Raw genomic sequence first — 13,399 nt, forward strand, 5'->3', positions numbered from 1 at the left:
AGGAAGCACAGTCCAGGAAGGAAACCAGCAAGGCAGACAAAAGAGTGTCTGTATAGTTTTGTTTGCCCAATACAATTAAATAAACCTTGGCTTAGGAAGTGTGACTTTACCAGTACTGTGGCCCAGGTGTCAGAATGAGTCTTCAGGGCTCGGCGATATACAGTGGATTTCTTTCATCATGGCTGTCAAAAACCTTACCACTAATTTACAGCAGAGTGCTACTGTTGCTTCTATGCAAAGTACAGAGTAATTTAGGAGGAACGGCAGAGAAAGCTTTGGTGCTAACTTTCCTCAGAACATTAACTTCATCTAATATCAAACTGTACATTCATATAAAATTACATATTATGCATATGATGCTCAATGTTTTCTTTATAAAATTTCTTATTTTGACACAATATAAAAATAGTTGACATCAAAAGCATGACATTTAAAAGAAAAAACTGTTAAATTGGGACCTTACCAAATCAAGAACGTCTGTGTTTCAAAAGACACCATTTAGAAAGTTAAAACATAAGCCACAGACTGAAAGAAAATATTTACAATTCAGGTACCTGTAAAGGGCTTGTATCAAGAATATATAAAGAACTTTTACAATTCAGTAATAAGAAGATAATCAAAAGACGTAAATAGACATTTCACCAAAGAATATATACACATGGAAAGAAGAACATGAAAAGATGCTCAACAGCATGGGTCATAGGGTAATGCAAATTAAAAACCACAATGAGATACCATTACACACCCACTAAAATGACTACAATAAAAAAAAGATAATACCACATTGTTGGTGAGGATGTGAAGAAATTGGAACTTTTATGCATTGCTGGCAGGAATGTAAAATGATACAGCCCCTTTGGAAACCGGTTTGGCAGTTTCTTAAAAAGTCAAACATAAACTTACCAAATGATCCAGCAATTCCACTCCTAGGAATCTTTATAAGAGAAATGAAAACATGTGTCCATATAAAGATGTAGATGTAAATGTTTATAGGAGAATTATTCATAATAGCCCCAAATAGAAACTTTTCAAATATCCATCAACTGGTGAATAAACAAAATATGGCAAATCCATACAATGGAATAATAGTCAGCAATTAAAATGAAAGAACCGCTGATTTATGCTACAACAAGGATAAAACTCGAAAACGTTATCCTAAGTGAGGAAGGCCAGACTCAGAAGACTGTATATTGTATGTCTGATTCCATTTACATGAAGTGTTTAGAAAAGGCAGATTTATGCAAACAAAAGCAGATCAGTAGTTGCCTAGCGCTGGGGGATGAGAGCTGTGATTAACTGTGAAAGGGCATGAGGAAAGTTTTTGAGGTGATGGAAATGCTCTAAAGTGAGATTATTTTACCTTGATAAAATTATATTTTAAAGAAGTGACCAACTCAGTTCTTAAATCACCACTGCACCAAATTTCCATCTTTTTTTTTTTTTTGATCTCCAAGGAGGGATAACTTCTAATTATTTACTTACTTACTTATTTTAATTAACATGTATTATTTGCCCCAGGGATATAGGTCTGTGAATCATCAGTCTTACACACTTCACAGCACTCACCATAGCACATACCCTCCCCAAGGTCCATAACCCAACCACCCTCTCCCTACCCGCCCCCCCAAGCAACCCTCAGTTTGTTTCCTAAGATTAAGAGTCTCTTATGGTTTGTTTCCCTCCCTGGTCCCATCTTGTTTCATTTTTTCCCTCCTTCCCCCAACAACACCCTGCCCTGTCTCTCAAATTCCTATCAGGGAGATCATATAATAATTGTCTTTCTCTGATTAACTTATTTTGCTTAGCATAATATCTAATTCTGTAATAATAGAATTGGAGATAATGCTATCCAGGTCATTGCAAATGGCAAGATTTCATTTTTTTATGATGGCTGCATAGTATTCCATCATATGTATAAACCACATCTTTTTTTTAATAATTTTTTTTATAAACATATAATGTGTTATTAGCCCCCGGAGTACAGGTCTGTGAATAGCCAGATTTACACACTTCACAGCACTCAGCATATCACATACTCTCCCCAATGTCCATAACCCCACCACCCTCTCCCTACCCTCCTCCCCCTGGTCACCCTCAGTTTGTTTTGTGACATTTAGAGTCTCTTATGGTTTGTCTCCCTCCTGATCCCATCTTGTTTCATTTATTCTTTTCCTACCCCCCAAACCCCCCACATTGCATCTCCACTTCCTCATATCAGGGAGATCATATGATAGTTGTCTTTCTCTGATTGACTTATTTCGCTAAGCATAATACCCTTAGTTCCATCCACATCATCGCAAATGGCAAGATTTCATTTCTTTTGATGGCTGCATAGTATTCCATTGTATATATACACCACCTCTTCTTTATCCATTCATCTATTGATGGACATTTAGGTTCCTTCCATAGTTTGGCTATTGTGGACACTACTGCTATAAACTTAGTAAACACTTTCAAATATGGTACAAAAAATAACCACCTGTCCCCCCAGCTCCAGGCTCATTTATTTTGCACACGCAGGGAAGAGACTTCTGGGAGCTTCCAGTAGTTCATGAAGATGGTCAACCCTGCATCTGACCAGAATGATAGGAGGAGTTGGCCATTAACGCCCAGACTGAAAAGTCTGCATTTCTCTGTTTTCACTTCCTCTTCACAAAGGAGATGAAAGCCAGGGGTCTGGATAACCCACAAATTAGATCGTGATTCTTGCATGATAAGACAGTCAAATCATTTTTTTTTCTTTTGCCAGATACCAGTTATTTTTGCCATCATCATATATTAACTATGGTTAAAGCTTGTCTGTTCATCCTTTAGGGCTCTTCAACAGCATGGAATAAATGCTTGTAGTATTTTCTGTCTGGGACTGAACTGAAGGATGTGGGTAAAGCATCAGGACCATCTCCAGCATTCACTGAGCATCTTTCACTCATGAGGCCCTTAGGCTGGAGAGCCACACAATGAAGACGATACAGCCTTTGTGCTCAAGGAACCTATAACCTGGCTGGGAAAGAAAGCTAAGAAATGGTGATTAGTAGACAACTAGTAAATGGTAAAAAGCACCATAAAATCAAGATAAAAACCTCAAAATATAAGACAAGGGAGTTGCACAACAATGTGGTTTGAATTCTGTACTGCTTGAACATTCCGTCATTTTTTTAGAGAAGAGTCTGGATAGTTTGTATATAAGCTGTGGCTGGGTAACCTAAGGATTTGTTATGTTTCTGTGACCACTCCTTATTTAGTGATGTTTTCTGGTCTGGTTTTAAAATTGTATGAATTACAAAACTGTTTCTTTTCCAAGTCAAGATCTCATCAGTAAGGCCGAGCCAAACATGTATGTATATGCTCTTGTCTGTGCAGCTGCAAATTTTCAATCTCTCTCTCTCGTCTTTTTTTTTCTTCTTTTTTTGCTGATGCACTCAATTCTGCAAAATGACAGTGCTGATATTGTAAGAAGATAAGTCTTTCTGTTATAATGACTAAAAAGGGCATAGGGCAAATTTCCCAGTACTATGCATGGGCACGACAGCTTGCCTGGCCTACCAAACTACACAGAGGTCCTTGGCAAGTGATGCTAAGTGTTGTACTTGAGTTTCCCAACAAAATCTGGATCTGTTAAGTGAAGGCAGTCCCTGTCATTTGCACAGACCTTCTTGATCCTCTTCTGTGGTGAATGGAATCGCCTCATCAGTAATTCCTTTCCTACTGGAAAAATCACCCCAACTTTTGAATATACATGTGAATTGCACATCTTAATGACAACAGCCCGGATTTTCACAGACAGATCTGCCTTCCGTTTATACAGCTTTCCTATAGGCTTTAATACATTTAGTAAGTTGTAGAGATAGGAGTCATTGTTTAACATAAGGTCAGGATGGGGCTTGGGGTATGAAGTAGTGAAAATTAAAATAATATCTTTCCCATCTGCTTTTATTCTCACTTATTGTATTTCTAGGCCTCTACAAGGATGGAAGTGGCAACATACCTAGGCATTGCTCAAGTAATCCTGTTATGTGTGAAGGCTCCTGGGGTTGAGAGGTTCTATAAAGTACATGCCTGCTTTTTCTATCTGTACCTGCACCAGCCTGAAGATACTTGCAGAAATGAGACCCTTCCTGTTTCCAAGGCCTGTCTCATACTTGTCCTCAAAATGCCCCCGCATCCTCCTCCATATCCTTCACTCATGTTCCAAATTACATTATAAGGCTTTATTTCATCAGAAACATTATCTCAACTTCCTTTTGTCAATCTTGTCTTGAAATGCCATATAATGCAGAATTTTTTATTATTGAAAATGATGTTTACCCAACTGCTTAACTCTTGGGAGAAAAAAAAAATCAAGTTAGATCTTTTCTTCACATGACATGCCAAAATAAATTCAAGTGAATAAAAGCATTAAATGTGAGTCCATCAAAAACATAAAAATACTAGAAGGAAAGATAGCTAAAGATTTATCTGATTTATAGCTAGGAAAGCCCTTGCTAGAAAAGGTTAAAATCAACTGAAAAAAATCATAAAGGAGAATACTGAATTGACTACATAAATAGCAAAATATACGTAAGTAAAATTATTAACAAAATTAATGAGTAAACAAGTGAAAATAGCAATAAAGCGAATATTTTATATAGAAAACATTTAAATCAATAGGAAAATTATAATATTTCTATAAAAAACTAGCATCCCCAAAATATGAATAAGCAATTTATAAAAGAAGTTTATTTATAAGTGGCTATTTTATTTTCTTTTTGTCTTTTATCAATATTTAAAGATTTATTTTTTAGAGTAGTTTTAGGTTCACAATAAAATTAAGAAGAAGGTACAGAGAGTTCCCATACATAGCTTTCCCCTATTAACATGCATAGCCTCCCCCTATAAATGACTATTTAAAAATGTTGAAGTTTCACCCTCATCAGCAAAGGAAGTAATAAGAATTAAGGCAACAGCAAAATCACATTTTTTAAAAAAAAAAATTGTCAGTCTGATGGAGAATAACAGTCTAGTGTTGCGGGAGAGGCAGCAAGAAATGCCTCCTCTTATTTGTAGGAGAATGAATGGGTCAAAACTTTTTGGAAGGCATTTTGACAAGATGTATCAAATGCCTTTAAAATATTCATATGTTTTTAAGGTCAATTCATCTGCTAGGAATTTACATTATGAACCACACACAAATATATGTATAAGAATGTTATGTTATTTACAATAATTTCTAACAAATCACCAATAGCCTTTAGGTCCTACATTAGTGGAGTAGTTAAGGAAACTAGGGAGCAACCATATAATAGACTATTATGTAGTCATTAAAAAATATTTGGGAAATATTTCAAATGACAAAGGAAAATGTTTCTGATTTCATAATAACTAAAGGAAACTGCAGCAGTTTAAAATGTAGTTCAGGCATGGAGAATTCATTTTTAGTGAGTATAATAAAACATGTGAAATATTAACTGTACCTCTGAGTAGTGGGATTATGGTTGATTGTTACTTAATCTTTATACTTTCTGAACTGATGAAAGTATCAACCGCCAGTAGACATCTGCTTTTAATAAGAAACAAAAATGTGGAGCGCCTGGGTGGCTCAGTGGGTTAAAGCCTCTGCCTTCCGCTCAGGTCATGGGATCAAGCCCCGCATCAGGCTTTCTGCTCGGCAGGGAGCCTGCTTCCTCCTCTCTCTCTGACTGCCTCTCTGCCTACTTGTGATCTCTGTCTGTTAAATAAATAAATAAAATCTTAAAATATATATATTTTTCATGATACCATGATTAATATTAAAAATTATGATTGACTACCTCAAGCTAGAAAAGGTTCTGCACAGCAGAAGAATCAACAAAATGAAAAGGCAACATATGGAATAAGAGAAAATATTTGCAAACCATATATGTTATAAGGGGTTAATATCTAAAACATATAAGGAATTCATACATTTTAATAAAAACAAATAATCTGATTTTGAAATGAGCAGAGGATCTGAATAGACATTCTTCCAAAGAAGATATACAAATGGCCAACAGACACATGAAAATACGCTCAACATCACTCATCATCAGTGAAATGCAAATAAAAACTACAAGGACATACCACCTCGCACCTGTCAGAATGACTGTTATCAAAAAGATAAGAGAGAACAAATGTTGATAAGGAGGTAGAGGAAAGGGAACCTTTTTGCACTGTTGATGGGAATGTAAATCACAATAGCCACTGTGGAAAACAGTATGGAGGTTCCCCAAAACACACACACACACACACACACACACACACACAAATACAGAGGAATATTGTTCAGCTGAAAAAAAGAAGGAAATACTGCCACTTAAAACAATGGGGATGGACTTAGAGGGCATTATGCTAAGTGAAATAAGTCAAACAGAAAAAGACAAATTCTATATGATGTCATTTATACAGAGAATCTAAAGAAGTCAAGCTCATAAAAACAGAGTAGAACAGTGATTGCCAGGAGTTGGGAAGTAGGGAAATGGGAAAAATGTTGGTCAGATGATACAAACTTCTAGTTAGAAAAGGAGTAAGTTCTAGGGACCTAATGTACAACACGGTGACTGTAGTTAACAAAACTGTATTGTGTATTGGAAGTTGCTAAGAAAGTAGATCTTAAATGTTCTTACCACATTCACACAATATAATTGTGGGAGGTGATGGTTATCTTATTGTGGTAACCATCTTTGCAATATATAAGTACATCCAGTCACCACACTGGACATCCTAAACTTATACAATGTTATGTGTCAATTATATCTCAATAAGGCTGGAAAAAATATTTAACAATGAAAAAGTTATGGTATTCTTAGTGGAAAAGTAGAATTCAAAATTATAAGTACAATCTATCTATACATAGGTAAAAATAAATCTTATCCATAGAAGTAAAGATAAAAATTACTGAAATGAGGGGTAATGAGTGGCTCAGTTGGTTAAGCATCCAGCTCTTCATTTAGCCCAGATCATGGTCTCAAGGGTCCTGAGATGGAGCCCCATGTCAGGTTCCAGCTGGGCATGGAACCTGCTTGAGATTCCCTCTCTCACTCTCTCCCTCTATCCCTCCCTTATGCTGTCTTTCTCAAAAACAAAATAAAACAACATAAAACAAAACAAAAAAATCAACCTTAAATGTGACTGTAGTTCATTTTGGGTAGTGAGACCACAGGTGGCTTTTTTCTCTTTTCCATTTGAATCAAAATGTATCGATGAATTTTTATAGTTTAAAAATGTTGTCAGCCATTTGTCAAATCATTCGTGCAACAAACACCGATTTCAAAACTACTGTGTGCGAGGTCCTCTGTGTGCCAGTTGCTGGAGATTCCAAAATTGTTAAGACAAGGTTTTTGCCCTGAAGTAAATCACAGCCTAGTATAGAAACAAGAATAAGATGAAGAAGAAAACCCATGATTAAAATATCTAGTCATGGGGCACATGGGTGGCTCAGTTGGTTAAGCGTCCGTCTTTGGCTCAGGTCATCATCCTGGAGTCCTGGGATCAAGCCCTACGCTGAGCTTGTTGCTCTGCGGGGCATCTGCTTCTCCCTTTCCCTCTGCTCTGCCCCACTCATACTCTCTCCTCTCTTTCTCAAACACATAAATAAATAAATACATACATAAATACATAAAATCTTTAAAAAGATTTAATCGTAAGTTCTATAATAGAAGAAGGGACTGGCTACTAATGGTGCTTTGGGATCCCAGAAATAGGGCAACTAATTCAGACCGACTTGGAGAAGAAACAGCAGCAGGAGCAAATTTCACCTGAGGGTCACCAAATAATGACATGCCATGATGGACAGTTTGAAGAGGGGGTTAAGTTTGTCACATATTCAAATGGCAATATCTTAATCAGAGTGACTGTCACATGAAATGCTTTCAAAAGAGGATTCCAGGATGACTTGCAGGTTTCTGGCTTAAAGGTACTGATACCTTTTAATAAGATAGGAATGCTGTTTGGAGACAAGATGCTGTCCCCCCAGTCTTGGTCATGTTGAGTTCAGGGTATCTGTGGGCTATACTAGTGGAGATGTAATAGATAAGAGTTTGGGAGATAGAAGCAAAGGTCTGAGTTGCATGAATTTGGGTGGAGAACACAGGGAAGATGTAGAGAGTGGGAAAATGGAGCGAAGAACCTGGGACAGGGCTCACGAGAAAACACATTTAAAGAGGAACCTGAGAAGAATTCCTCAAGAAACAAAAACCACATGAGAGCGAGGTCCAGAAGCCAAGTGGAAGAGGGCTGTGGTTCAAGGTACTGAGTGCTGTGGAGAGTCCAACGAATGAGAGATGAAGTCTCATGGAGGAGCCAGACCTTCTGTCCAATCTGTGAACAAAGGAGGAGCAAGGTAGGAAGAGAAGGTGGAAAGATGGACGAGAAGATGGGAGTTGAGGACCAATAGTGTTGTGAAGGCATTAACACGGTCCAGGAGTATGTCACTAACATCCAGAGGAAACCCACATGTGCCAGACGTTAGGGTCTTGGTATAAAGGCAAGTGAGGCATATATTCCTGCCCATACTGAATTTAAAATGTTATGGGAGATAGGCAACACTCAAATGACTAGCTAAAGAATAAGGACTTTTCTTAAACCTCTTCCAAACTTGAGTCATGGTCACAGAATCTAATATGTCGCTTAGACAGCTCTCAGCAATACATACCCCCATCTGAAACCTGAGCTGAGAGCTCAATGTGTTTTCTCCAGGCTCGGACAGTGTCATCGCCAGAGAGGTTCTTGTCCTGTTACATTCAGTTGCACTTCAACGGGTCTGCTGCTAGACTCATTAAATGCTCTCTATTTCCAGCTACCCTGAACCCTTGCCAGGGCAATACTGTTGTTCAAGAGCCTCTGATACATTTATCTGTCCCCACAAAAAAGCAGTGTCTATTCATATATATATATATATATATAGACACAGATCTGCTCCCTTCGGGATGCAAGCCCCCTAGGTGCTGGTAGGCTCCTCCTGGTCCTGACATTGTTCCGTGGTTTCTAGGGTATGCTTTGTCTTCCCATGTGAACTGTAGATCCTTGTAAAATTGGGACATGAAGTTTAGTGTTCCATCTGCCCCATGGATTCCAAGGCTTGGTACTTTGTGCAACCTCTGCCCCTTCCCCCTTTCTTTCTGCTTTGAACCTGGGCATGATGTACAGAGCTTGGAAGGGTGATCTTGGGAGCAAGAGGTGACCAAACACAACCGAAGCGTCAAGAGTATCACCGGGTTTCTAACCATGACATCATCAAGCTTCTGAATCAATGCCAGCAGCCAGCTAATACAATCATTGATGCAAAGAGAGAAAAATGCTTTTGGGCCCAAGCCACTTGTAAATTGAGTTTTGTGTTTCCTGCAACTGTATGTCATCTATCCAGTATCCAGCCTCCTACTTCTTCATGAGCAGAATCCTGACATCGTTCAGATAGCCTCCCCCCTCCACTCAGCGAGGTGCTCAGGTGATACGGATTCCAGCTCAGGTTTGGGGGGTGGGGGGGTGGCACTGATCGGCCAACTGTAATCCCATTCCCCTTGCCAGTGTTAAGGAATCAGTGAGGCACGGGGTGGGGGAAGGGCTGAAATCTGTTTGGAGCTTCTGAGGAAAGGCTCCTGGGACAGATCAGTAAGAAGAGTCCATCTCTCTCCTTCTGAAGAGTATTGCTGTGTCCAGGTTTGATAACCCTGAACTATTGCTGGCACCTTGCTGCTTGAGGATGATGCCAACACAAAAGATTGTGGGGTGAAGACACAAAGATAACCCGGATCTTTGTGGACATTTTTGTCCCTCTGAATTAACCGGCTTGGAAGGTTGCCTAACCCGTGAGCTTCCTGTGCTGTCACAATGTACACTTATGTCTTTATTCTTTCATGTAGTTTGAGTTGGGGGGTTTGTTTCTTCCCCTGAAAGCCCCTTTGCAAATAATGAGGGTATTTTTTAAAGTTTTGTTTGTGATGATCTCAATCCAGCTTTTTGTAAGAAAAGGTACATCAAGGATCAGCTTGTATATGTAGCATTTTCCAATGCTGAACAGTACTAATTTCCTCCCTCTTGAAGGTAAAAGCTTTCAATGCAGACAGGGGTCGAGATCAACATGAGTCCTGAAGCAAACATTAATTTTATCCTGGTCAACCTGACCCAGCCAGAAGAGCACTCTGATTTATTAAATTTATGTCTCTAAAGAAGATCAAGAAATCGAACCAATAATAGACTGTCTTCACTGATGGGACCTTGGGGGGAAAGTACCCAATGAGAAATAACCCTCTTACTTCTGATAAGACTTGAGGAAGAGAGACTTGTGATTCTCTCGTCATAGGAGCTGAGGCTGGTATAGATGGCTTTTCCCTGACCCCTAACATTTTAGTCCCTTCTGGGACTATGAAGATGGGGACCTGAGTGATCTGTGGGGGATCTGTGGTTGGTGCAGTTAGTATTAATTAATTAGTAATTATAACTAATACTATGTCTTGGAGTCATTTCATTCCAAGGAGAGGAATGCCTTGAAACCTGCAAGGTTTATACAGCTGGCAGAGTGCTTGGTACATAAAAGGTCCTTGAGATGACGTGGAAATGGATGAACAAGGGAAGCTAAGACAGGTGGAACCATTCGTAGTTTCCTCTCCCCCTACCGATCAGCCCGATAAGTTGCCCTCTTTTACTTGTTTAGATGCTCATTGCCAAACATAGCTGAACTATGCAGGGTGGTTTAGGGAGACTTGGAATAGCCTGTCTGAGGTCACTGAGCTATTCCAGAAGCAGTCTACAGCACATTGCCTCAACCCCTGGGCCAAAACTTTAAGCCCAGAACATTTTTAGAAGCTGTGGGCTAGAAGAGAACCCTTCCCAAAATATTGCTTAGCCACCCAGGATTTAAATGCATGTTGCTGGTTCCAGTCCCCCAGCCTGTCATGCTCCTCTGACAGGATGGCTGAGTGAGTCTGTCGCCATGGCCATGGCAAAGACTTCAAAAATGAACTTGGAATGTTCCAGGGATATAGCCATGTCCCTCACCCACTCATGGTGATAATCCAGAAACTATGTTCCCAGACAAAGGTATCCAATGTCCACCTTGATTCTGAGGCTCTTTGGAAGATGGGTCCTCTTAAACGGCTTAGATCTTACAGTTATTCAAACTCAAGTTTCCCCCACTATCCAAAAGTAGAGCATTCCTATGAAAGCTTCCATAAGCAGAAATGGAGTAAAACAAAAAAGCACTTCCCATTAATTTACATGAAAAATTTTTGAACATTCCCAGACCCCCTAAAGAACCTCTCTGAGGTATTTCTGACACCTTGGGATACACCTTGCTAACTGACTCACAAAACAAATTGAGAAAAAGCCCAGATGCTCAAAGACCCAGTTCAAAGCCCTGGCGGCCTGATGCTGAGATGCTGAGATGTTGAGTGTGGTTCTCCTGGAAGGAGCTGTGTGGGGCCCCTCTGCCTCCATAGCAGGACCTGGAAAACAATCACTGAACATGCTGTTTTCACTTTTTACTCCCCTTTTTAAGAAAAATGAAAATCCTCTTTGGATTTCTTTTACTGAGCGAAAACAGGTACAAACTTTAGTCTTTAGTACCAGCAAAGAGAGTAAGGTGAACTTCCAAGGAGTGAAGATGCCTATATTATACTTGCTTACTAAGCTGCCTCATAACCAGACGGGTATTCCCAATTTCAACCCTGAACAATCTCCCAGCGGAATGAATAGTTCCACCTGTTCTGTCCACACATACCTTCTGTGGATGCTCACAAACCATGCACAGTGAAACCTAACACAGTCCTCAATACAATCTGTGGAATTAATGAGTAAGATTTATGGATGACAAGAGAGGAAATAGACATAGGATGTTCTTTCCTAAGATCGAGGTACCTCACACTTTAAAAAAAAATATTTTAGAAGATGTTATTTATTTATTAGAGAGAGATCAGGAGCAGGGGCAGAGGGCGAGGGGGAAGCAGGGTCCTCCATGAACAGGGAGCCTGATGCGGGGCTAGATCCCAGGACCTTGGGATCATGACCTGAGCCAAAGCCAGCTGCTGAATCGACTGAGCCACCCTAGTACCTCATATTTCTTTTATTTTCTTATTTATTTATTTTAAAATAATTTTTAAATGTCCCAAGTCCTTTATTTATTTATTTTTAAATTATGTATCTGGCAGACAGTCTAGCTGACAAATTGGGTAAGAAATAACATCATGGGAGGGAGGATTTGAAACCTGAAACTAGTGGGTTTTCCACCTTATATCATCATAAATAAATACTACATTTTTATTGTTTATCCTATGGATATGAGTTATTGGCATCACAATGTGTGCTACATATTTGACATTGCATTTTATTCTTACAATGACCTTGTTTAGTAGACACTATGGTTGTAATTGTTCTGTAGATGAGGCACCCAGGGGATTAAGCATTTTTCTTGTAGTTGCATGGCTAGAAGTGGTCTATGCACATGCATGGCCAATTTATAATCCCACTGGGGGACTAGGGTACCTCTAAGAAACTGATTAGATCTGAAAGGGGGTTGCAAGAACAGAGAGAATTTTGGGTCAGGTGGACACTGAAACTATTTCAAAGCTGTAAAGAACTCTTTGGGCACTACTAAAACCCATCTTGGCATGGGTTTGGCTGATATTTTGTCTACTTCCAATGAGAAATTCTCAACTCTTTCCTATAAAAAAATACCTCTAATGCTTTAACCAAGTCTTCAGTAACACAGACTTGTGTATGAAGAAAAATGCCAAGGAAGAAGGACGGGGGTAAATGCTTACTCCGAACTACAGCACTATCCTGAGGGCAATCTTGTTGAATCTTCACAACAATGATACCCACCCTGCTCCACAGGCTCACTCCAGACCTTGTGTGTCTCAAATTCTGTGCTAGCATTTCCTTTTTCTTCCAGAGGGGCTCTAGGTGCCTCTCCCATCAACCTAAACCCTGCTCTCCCGTTAATGTTAGCTCAAGCCTACTCACCATTTCAGCCTGCAGTGACAATTTCAACTGAGCCCTTACTGTATGCCAGGCTCTGTGATAAACACTTTAATGATTACTTACCTGCCACAACAATGCCCTGTAGAAGGATCTACCTACCAATAGTCACTGATGAGAAAACCAAGTCACAGAGCAATTACATAACATCCCATGGTCATAGAGAAGGAAGTAGCAGAAGGGTAATCTCTTTTTACTTGTCGGTCAACCATATTTTTTAAAACTTGATTTGACTTTGGGCAATTAAAATAGTCCTGGTGTATTTTTCTCAGGTGATTGTCTTCAGGAGACTGAAGTACCTAGATTCGAGGAAATGCACCCACTCACAGTAACTAGTTGTTGAGTAAATCTCACATGAACAAACCACCTTTTGGAAATTTCTGTTTTCACAGCATGTGTTCATTCTGTGCCATCCTTTTTTTTTTTGTACTTGACT

This window comes from Neovison vison, chromosome 13 (assembly GCF_020171115.1).
Source record: "Neovison vison isolate M4711 chromosome 13, ASM_NN_V1, whole genome shotgun sequence".
In the NCBI taxonomy this organism is placed as follows: domain Eukaryota; kingdom Metazoa; phylum Chordata; class Mammalia; order Carnivora; family Mustelidae; genus Neogale; species Neogale vison.